This window comes from Pan paniscus, chromosome 17 (genome assembly GCF_029289425.2).
Source record: "Pan paniscus chromosome 17, NHGRI_mPanPan1-v2.0_pri, whole genome shotgun sequence".
NCBI classification, from domain to species: domain Eukaryota; kingdom Metazoa; phylum Chordata; class Mammalia; order Primates; family Hominidae; genus Pan; species Pan paniscus.
Genome location: NC_073266.2, coordinates 92,058,741 through 92,068,396, shown reverse-complemented (window position 1 = coordinate 92,068,396; position 9,656 = coordinate 92,058,741).

The following is a 9,656-nucleotide window of genomic DNA, read 5'->3' as shown; positions in this document are numbered from 1 at the left end:
AAAGAAGACATTTGATTCTATTACTAATATAGTTTGGAAGGAAGGAAAGACTCCAACAGATATTAGCAAGAACGGAAGCCAAACACAGGTCCAGGGGAAAGTGCTCCTACAAGAATTCCAATTATTTTGCCTTCTCAGTCTTTCATCTTCACAGATCTTCATCTCGATGCCAGTTAAATCTGGGAGACAGTGGAGAGAAGAGAGGGGAGAAAGGGAGAGAGGAGAGAGAGATGGTGGTGGAGAGAGAGAGGGGGAAAGACAGAGAGGGAAAGAGACAGACGAAGAAGCTACTCTGGGTTCCCTACTCCTAACACATGTGAACCTAAGCTAGGCTGTGCTTTTCAGCTTCCCAGGTTTCCACTGGAGAGTACGAGGGGCAGTGCCTGGAGCTAGTTTTTCCTCTAACTTTGCTGTGTCAGAGGCCACCACCTGTGTCTGTCGGCGGAGTATGATGTACACCACGTCGGCAGAGAGAAATACATCCTAGGTCTGTGCCTGGTAAATAAGCTGTGTGCCAATGACATGCCCCATTTGCAGACCTCGCTTGGTCAAAATCCTATCACGATTCTTCAGCCAGATCCCCTAGCACCTTCCATACCTTTCATAAGGCATCATCACTCCCCAGGAGGCACTTTACTCACTTACAAGCCGTCTTCTTTTGCATCATTTCTCTCTTGATAACTGTTGCAGGGATTCGCACACTGGAAGTTACTCTGTAACTGTTGAATGAAAGGACAAATACTTTTTACCAACTAAGAAACCTCTGGAGTGGCAGAGTTGGAACTCATTATCCCAGCTAGCTGGGGCTCATGAAGGCTTCCTGAGCATGCCTGGGGCCCTTTTCCCTGCAGTGTGGCATCTTTCTGTATCTGGTGTAGCACAAGCATGTGGCGCCCTGCAGTCACACCCAGTGGAGAGAGAAATGGACCTCAGGCAGCCTGTACTCCCAGGAGGGAGGGAAAGATCTGCTACCTCAGCGGTATTCACCAGCTTCCATTTTCTCCTCTTCCTCAACCATCTAGACCAAGCTACTACCACCAAGGATCTGTGTAATGATGCACCACGATGCCGATCAGTCTGAATCCTGCAGCACTGAAAACTCCATGCTTTGGTCTGCAAAGAGTCCTCCCTGACTCCAGGACTCAAACAGAGCCGGTGGGAACCACCTCTCCAAGTCTCCCATTTACTTCCCTGGAAAGAGGAGAAAGTAACCTACCTTCTCTGGGTTCAATGAGGCAAAGCTGGTTATTGTTATGATTAGAGATGAAAACAGACCTTTTGCCCTGTCTTGGGACATTAAAACATGTCCAAGAGGGCTCTTAAGAGATGAAGTTGACAGTAACAGCTTCCATTCAAGTTCTGGGAAAATAAATCTCCACACACACTCTCCTGTCTGTCCCTTCAACTCTCTATAACCCCACAGAAATCTAGCTTTTCCTTCTCTCTTGGAAGCTTTCCCAGAAGTGGCAAGCCCAGGTGTGGCCTGCACCCTGTGACCTTCTTGCCGTCTGGGAGCCCTGTCCGGGCAGTGGAAACAGCGTGTATCACACCTGGCGCAGGGCCGAGTACGCAGTACTGGACACAGTAGGTGCACAATGAACAGGAGCTGACATGATTCCAGCTCACCCCAGACTCCCCCAGGCCTTGCCCACCTCAGTGAGATTTCATGAGCGCATCTTGGGTGCTGCTCTGCATTGGGTACAATGGCTGAGCAAGTGCCCAAGCCCTGCCTTCAAGGAGACAGGACAAATGTATGAAATGGCCCAGCAGCATGCAGCTAACGGTTAAGTGACTCACGTGGACAGAAGTCCTGGGTTTGAACGTGGAAGAGGACGCTTTGGGCAGATGCTGGGGCAGATGCTGGGGCAGATCCTGGGGCAGGAGTGGGGAGCTGGAGGAGGTGAGCCTTCCTGTAGGGCAGGTGGGAATGGAGAGGTCGGGCCCTCCAGCGGGAAGCATGCTAGAATCACCTGGGAGCTTGAAAAAGGCCAGCGGCGAGGCCCATCCCCAGAGAAATCATCCGATTTCAGATGGACAGATGAGAAACAGGGATAGGCAGAGGAAGTGGGGGCTTCTGGGTGGGGATGGGGCTGCAACAAGGGCAAGCAGGAAACCCGTCTTCTCAGAAGGGGCGCCCATTAGCAGAAAGCAAGATGCAAGATCCGAGGATTGGATGGGGCTTCGGATCTCCTGGTCTTTTCCACTCCATAGGGCGTCCAGGCCCTGACCTCCTCCTGCGTGGCTCCAGCAGCCTCACCCTGGCTGGTCTCCCGGACCCCAGGGGTTCAGGCCACAGGACCATCTCATGCGAACATCTCAGTCAAAGCCCACTCTGCGCCCTTTTGGGTGGGGTTTGGTCATGACCATCTGTTGTTCTGAGGAAATTCTGCTGTGACTAAACCACTATTTCTTTTGAGTTAGCACCTGTCTGTCGAACCAGACTCCTGTCAAAGGCCATTTGAGGAAACTCAGACTGACAGAATTCTGCATAAGTGAGTGAAAACTCCACTCTCTTACCATGTAGAGTAGTAACAGATTCTACTACACGCAGGTGCCTACGATACTGAAGAGTCATCAACGAGGAACCACCTGCCCAGGGGGCCCTGCAAGCCTGAGAGGGTCCACAGTTGCCTCCTGATTGTGCAGTGGTGAAAGGAACAGGAGGGCCGTGAGCACCATTTACCAGGACTGCTTTCTCCCCCCATGCTGCATGCTTCCCACAGATTCGGGGCTGATGCAGATGGTGAGTTCTCTTCAAAAAATTGATAAGAAAGTGTGTTCCATGGGTCTTTCCTCTATCTGTTATATATACTTTAAAAAATTTAGTTGACAAATAGAGATTGTATATATTCAAGGTGTCAAATGTAATCATTTGATATATGTACACATTGTGTAATGATTATCCCAATCAAATGAATGAACACATCACCACCCCTCCCGTACAGTAAATCCCCAGCACTTGTTTATCTTGTAACTGAAAGTCTGTACCCTGTGCTCACCATCTCATTCCGCCTCCCTCCAGCCTCTGGCAACCACCATCCTAGTCTGTTTCTAGGAGTTTGACTTTCGAGTCCACATAGAAGTGAGATTTAACAGCATTGTATTTCTGTGTCTGGCTTAGTTTAACTTAGCTTAAAGTCTCCAAGATCATCTATGTTGTCACAAATAACAGGATTCCCTTGTTTCTATCTGGCTGCATAGTGGTCCATTGTGTATATAGACCACATTTTCTTTATCCATTCATCTGCCGATGGACGTTTAGTTGTTTCCCTATCTTGGCTATTGTGACTAATGCTGCAATGAACACGGGGGTGCAGACATTTCTTTGACATACTGATTTCATTTCCTTTGGGTAAATACACAGAAGCAACAAGGCTGGATCAGATAGTAGTTCTAGTTTTAATGTTTTGAGAAATCTTTATAATGGCTGCACTAATTTACATTCCCACCAACAGTGTGCAAGGGTACCTTTTTCTCTACGTCATCTCCAACACTTATTATCTCTTGTCTTTGCCATACTAACAGGTGTGAGGTGATACCTCATTGTGGTTTGGATTTGCATTTCTCTGATGATTAATAATACTGAGTATTTTTTTATATACTTGTTAGCCATTTGTAGATCTTCTTTGGAAAAATGTCTATTCAGATCCTTTGTCCATTTTCAAAATTGGGTTACTTTTTTTTGTTTTTGTTGTTGTTTTTTTTTCTTGCTACTGAGTTGTGTGAGTTCCTTATATATTTTGCAGGTTAACCCCCTTATCAGATATGTGGTTTGCAAATATTTTCTCCCATTCCATAGGTTGCCTTCTCATTTTGTTGTTTCTTTTGCTGAGCAGAAAATTTTTAGTTTAGTGAAGTCCCAATTGTTTTTCTTTTGTTACCTATGCATTTGGTGTCATCGCCAAAAAATCATTGCCAGGACCAATGTCATGAAGATTTTCTTCTGTGTTCTAAGAGTCTTATGGTTTCAAATCTTACATTTAAGTCTTCAATCCATTTTGAGTTGATTTTTGTATATGGTGTGAGCTAAAGGTCCAATTTCATTCTTCTGTATATGGATATCCAGTTTTCCCATTGTTATTTATTGAAGAAACTGTCCTTTCCCATATGTTCTTGGCACCTTTGTTGAAAATCAATTGGCTGTAAGTGTGTGAATTGATTCCTGGGCTTTCCATTCTGTTCCATTGGTCTAAATGTCTGTTTTTATGCCAGTACCCTATTTTGGTTACTACAGTTTTATAGTATACTTTGAAGTCAGGTAGTGTGATGCCACCAGCTTTGTTCTCTTTTTCAAGGTTGCTTTTGCTATTTGTGGTCTTCCATGATACTATATAAATTTTAGGATTTTTTTTCTATCTGTGAAAAATGCCATTGATATTTTGATAGGAATTGCACTGACTCTATAGATCACCTCGGGTACTATGGATACTGTAAAAACATTAATTCTTCCAATCCATGAACGTGGGATACCTTTACATTTGTATCTTCCTTTTCATCAATGTCTTACAGTTTTTGGTTACAGATCTTTCATCTCCTTGGTTAAATTTATTCCTAAGTATTTTATTCTTTTTGATGCTATTGTAAATAAAATCATTTTCTTAATTTCTTTTTGGGTAATTTATTTTTGGTGTATAGGAGTGCAACTAATTTTTATGTGTTGATTTTGTATTCAAAACCTTTACTGAATTCATTTAGTAAGTGAACTATTCATTAGTTCTAAGAGTATTTTGGTGGAGTTCTTCTGGGGTTTTCTATATGTAAGATCATAGCATTTGCAAACAGAAAATTTTGCTTTTCCCTTTCCAAATTGGATGCCTTTTATTTCTTTTTTTTTTTTCATTTGTTTTCCTTGGGGCAGGTGTCATGGTATAATTGATGTAATAGAGGAACTTAAAGGTTGACATCCAATTTGCAAAAAACTGATTATTGTTTTCTAACATCTGTTCTCCCTCTCCCACGTAGAATCTTTAGCTAGGCATATTTTCATCCTCTCATACAGCTGAATGTGGCCATCTGACTGTTTTCTGGAGAGTAGAGGCAAGGGGTCGAAACTTTCAATTGTGGCTTGTACCTTCAAATGGAGGGATCATGTCTTGCCCTCTCTTTTCCTCCTTCCCACTGGCGGCTCCAGCAGGAGCTGGTGCAGAGATCTTGGCCTGTGAGATAAAATTGAGGAAGGAAGAGGCTCATAATGGAAGGAATCCAGGTCCCAAATGATAGAGGAGCCCCCAAAGCAGCCCTGAACTTGCTGCTCAGACTTCTGTGTGAAGAACAAATGCGTAAACCTTCACCCCATGGAAGCCTTGATCATTTTGGTCACAGTAGCTTAGACTTATCCTCACTAATTAATACACTGTTGATTAAGGATCCTGAACATTTCTAGCATGATTTATCTGGCCCAGACACCAAAAAATAACAAGCAAAGAATGAACTTGACTTTCTCTAAGTCACATGGGGACGTTAACTGTTCCTTCAGGTCAGAAGGGCTCACTGAGCTGACTCTCTTCTAGGTTAAGAATGTGGCACAACAAGTTCTGTCTTTTTCTACATCAGACAAGATTACGGTGTTTTTCTCACTGGCCAACTTTGTGCTGTGGCCTGAACTTGATACAGGACAGGCTTTTGCTTTTGGCCATAGAGAAAAGGCTCCCAAAGCAGCATCTCCTGGAACTGTTTGTTGATGAATGCAAAGACCCTTGAGGGAGATCTGGGTTACATAAGCATGTGAAATGATTGCTATCAAATTGTTTTTTTAGGATAAACCTCCCTGAGAGGACTAGCTGCAGGGCTTAGGGAGGACTTGGGAGAGGTGGGGAACATCTGCTGCTGAAGACCCTGAGGGATGACCCCAGGGCAGGCACCCGGGGAGCAGAGGTATTCCAATTTCTTCCCTCCTTTCTAATAAGTGCTGGGCATGAGAGGTCTGGGCAATGGCACCTCTTTTTCCCGTCCAAGTTCCGACCTATGAGTCAAAATAGCAAAGCGGACTGTAATTAATTAAGCTGATATTTTAAAGCACGGATTGTATGTGTAGGTAATCCTATGCCGATTCCCAGAATGAGGCAGCCTCCCACTGCAGCCCTGGAGGGACAAAGCAGAACATGCCCCTCGTGGACAGCTTCCTGCAGAGGAGCTCCTGTAGCCGCCCATGCTCTTGGAAGCATGGTGACCAGCAGCAATTGGAAGCTGGCATTCCCCTTGACGCCCTCCTGGGGAAGTCTCATCATGCAGTGCCTTCAGCAAGACACCTCCCTGTACACAACTTCCCTGGCATCCCTGGGGGTCACATTCCAGCAAGTTCTCCACAGGGACTTCTCTGCCGGGCACTGGGCCAGGGCCATGCTATCTCCAGCAAGGTCTGGACTTAGCCCTGAGGAGCGGCTCTTCCTCGCCCTCTCTGTCCCAGGAGTCATGGCTGCTCCCTACGTTTGCCCTCCCAACTCTCAGATTCTACAGGTGTTTGACTATAAGTCTTATCTCTAACCTTCAGGATCTGGAAGCAAGATCATTTTTGTATTGATTGGGTCTAGGGAGAAATGCTGAGATACCATGTCACACCCACTAGAATGGCACGATCAGAAAGATTGCAGGTGTTGTTGAGAGTGTGGACAAATCAGAATCCTGGTACACTGCTGGCAGGAATGTAAAATGGCGCAGCCACTTTGGACAACAGTCTAGCAGTTCCCCAAACAGCTAAAGATGGAATTCCCATATTGCCCAGCAATTCCCCTCCTAGGCAAATACCCAAGAGAAATAAGGAGATGTGTCCACACAAAAATTGGGACACGAATGTTCATGGCAGCATTATTCATAATAGCCAGAGTGGAGAAAGTCCAAATGTCCACCAACTTATGGATGGATAAGCAAACTGTGGTCTATACTTAAAATCAACACTACTCAGCTATAAGAAGGAATGAAGTACTGATGCATGGGACACCACGGATGAACCTTGAAAACATTATTCTGAGTGAAGGAAGTCAGACACAAAGGCCACGTATTAGGCCAGGCATGGTGGCTTCATGCCTTTGGGAGGCTGAGGTGGGAGAACTGCTTGAGGCCAGGAATTTGAGAGCAGCTTGGGTAATATAGGAAGACCCCGTCTCTACAAAAACTTAGCTGGGCATGGTCACGCATCCAGTAGTCCTAGCTACTTGAGAGGCTGAGGCTGGAGGATCATTTGAACCCAGGAGGTTGAGGCTGCAGTGACCCAAGATGGTGCCACTGCATTCCAGCCTGGATGACAGAGCAAGACACTGTTTCTTAAAAACAAACAAACAAACAAACAAAAGCCAAAGGCCATATATTGCATAATTCCAATTATATGAAAGTCCAGGCCAGGTGCAGTGGCTCACACCTGTAATCCTAGCACTTTGGGAGGCCGAGGTGGGCGGATCACCTGAGGTTGGGAGTTCGAGACCAGTGTGACCAACATGGTGAAACCCCATCTCTACTAAAAAACACAAAAATTAGCCGGGTGTGGTGGCGTGCGCCTATAATCCCAGCTACTCAGAAGGCTGACGCAGGATAATCGTTTGAACCCGGAAGGCAGAAGTTGCAGCAGTGAGCCGAAATCGCACCATTGCATGCCAGCCTGGGTGACAGAGCCAGACTCCATCTCAAAAAAAAAAAAAAGAGAGAAAAGAAAGTCAATAGAGACAGAAAGTAGATTAGTGGATGCTTGGGCCTGAGGGAGATAGGGTGATTGTGTGGGGGAGGTGATAGGTTACAGGTACTGGGTTTCTTTTGGAGGCAATGAAAATGTCCTGAAATCAACTGGTGATGGTTGTGCAACTCTGTGACTATACGAGAAGCCACTGAATTGTTCACACTAAACAGGCGGATTGTTTGGTCTATGAATTGTAACTTACCAAAGCTGTCAACAATAAATCACCATGGGGGAAACCGAAAGGAGAAATGCTGAGACCTCAGTGGGAAAGGCAGGAGGCCAAGTGCACGCCAGGAACAACTGGCCTCCCGCCATGGAGGGGAGGGCATGAGTGTCCCCCAGCGAGGGGAGGGGAAGAGGGGAAGGCCTGGGTCCCAAGGCTGCCTCCCAGGAGCTGAGTGATGGCAGGCCATCACAAGGTCTCTCAGGCCTGTCCCCTCTATAGCACAGGGAAAAAACCTCCTATTTCACCGGGATGCAATGAAACATTAGACAAACATCTTTAAAGCCCTTTGTAACATGAATTCTATAAATAGTAATGAACGAATCCTTTGGGAAGAACTCTAACTCCCCCTAAAGGTACTGTCAATCATTTTTCAAAGGGAAATGATCCATAAAATTGGCAGCTCCTTACTTGGGTGACACAGTAGCAATTTTCCTCTTCAATGTCAGGCAGCAGATATTTACTTTCTCACATTTTTCCATTTAATACAATTTCTTGCAACTGTTAGGCCAGTAGATAGTGTGGACATAAATCTATTGTTGCCCTTCTAGAAATATTCAAATAATTTGTATGTGAATCTCCAGACCACCGTTGGATTCATGGACACTTTTCAAAGGATGTTGTCTTTTCGGTAAATAAAAGAGTTTGATAATATAATGTTTAAAGGGCCAAGTGACTGCAGTTTTCAATGCCTCTTGATGTATGAAACACCTTTCTCTAAAGGACCTAAGATATATCTGCTTTTTGAATAAAAATTAGAAGTGACACTCAGAGAAAGTCTTTTGTTTTTAATAAATTTCAATATTCCTATCATGTACCATATTGTAGTAGTCTGAAAAAAACTTTAGACTTGCTTTAAAAAAAACTGGTCCCAGATTACACCGGCTGAAACAACAGTATCTATTTACCACACCTGTTTCCCACTTGAGACGATCCAGCTCCATGCATGAGTGGGAACCGTTCTTCATACTTTGCAAAGGGGTCACAGGGTCATTTCTGTCTTCATAACCTCTCTGGGAAAGTGGTTTGTGCTCTTCTGACACAGGACGCTGAGGCTCAAGTTCACAGAACCAGCCGTTAGTCAGACCCATTCAGTCCAGGGTTTTACAAAATTGTTGTTTACATCAAAACCAGCTAGTGGCATGCCAGCTCAGCTTCTAACATAAAGCAGTCTGGACGTGTGCAAACGTCCATGCCACCCCACTTAGGCATTTATCTGATCATGGGCCAGGCTTGGGTCGGGCACTGGGAACGTGGAGCTGTCGAGATTGCCCTTGTGCTCCTGGAAATTCCACGAGGGACTGAGCTTGCAGAGACGGAGGTGAGCATTGGCACTTTACCCAGGAGTCAGCGGCCTTCTAGTAGAACACCACTGATTTCCTCCGGGAGATCACCCTCTGCTAGCACTTCCAGAGGCGACGACCTCACACTTGCTTCCAGGGGAAGCTGACTGGCCTGAGCCACACAGGCTGCTGCAGGTGTTAGCACGGTGACTGCCGCAGGCTGCTGCAGGTGTTAGCATGGTGACTGCCGCAGGCTGCTTTTTGCTGCTGTAACACAATGCCCAAGACTAGGTAATTTACAATGAGCAGAGATGTATTGGCTCAACGTTCGAGAGGCTGGGAGGTCCAAGGTGGAGGGGCCGGAACCTGGCAAGGGCCTTCTGGCTGTGTCATCCCACAACACAAGGGCTCAGAGAGGGGTAGAGAGAGCAAGAGGAGGCCAAACAAGCCCTGTTGTAAGGAGCCCACTCCTACAATAACAGCA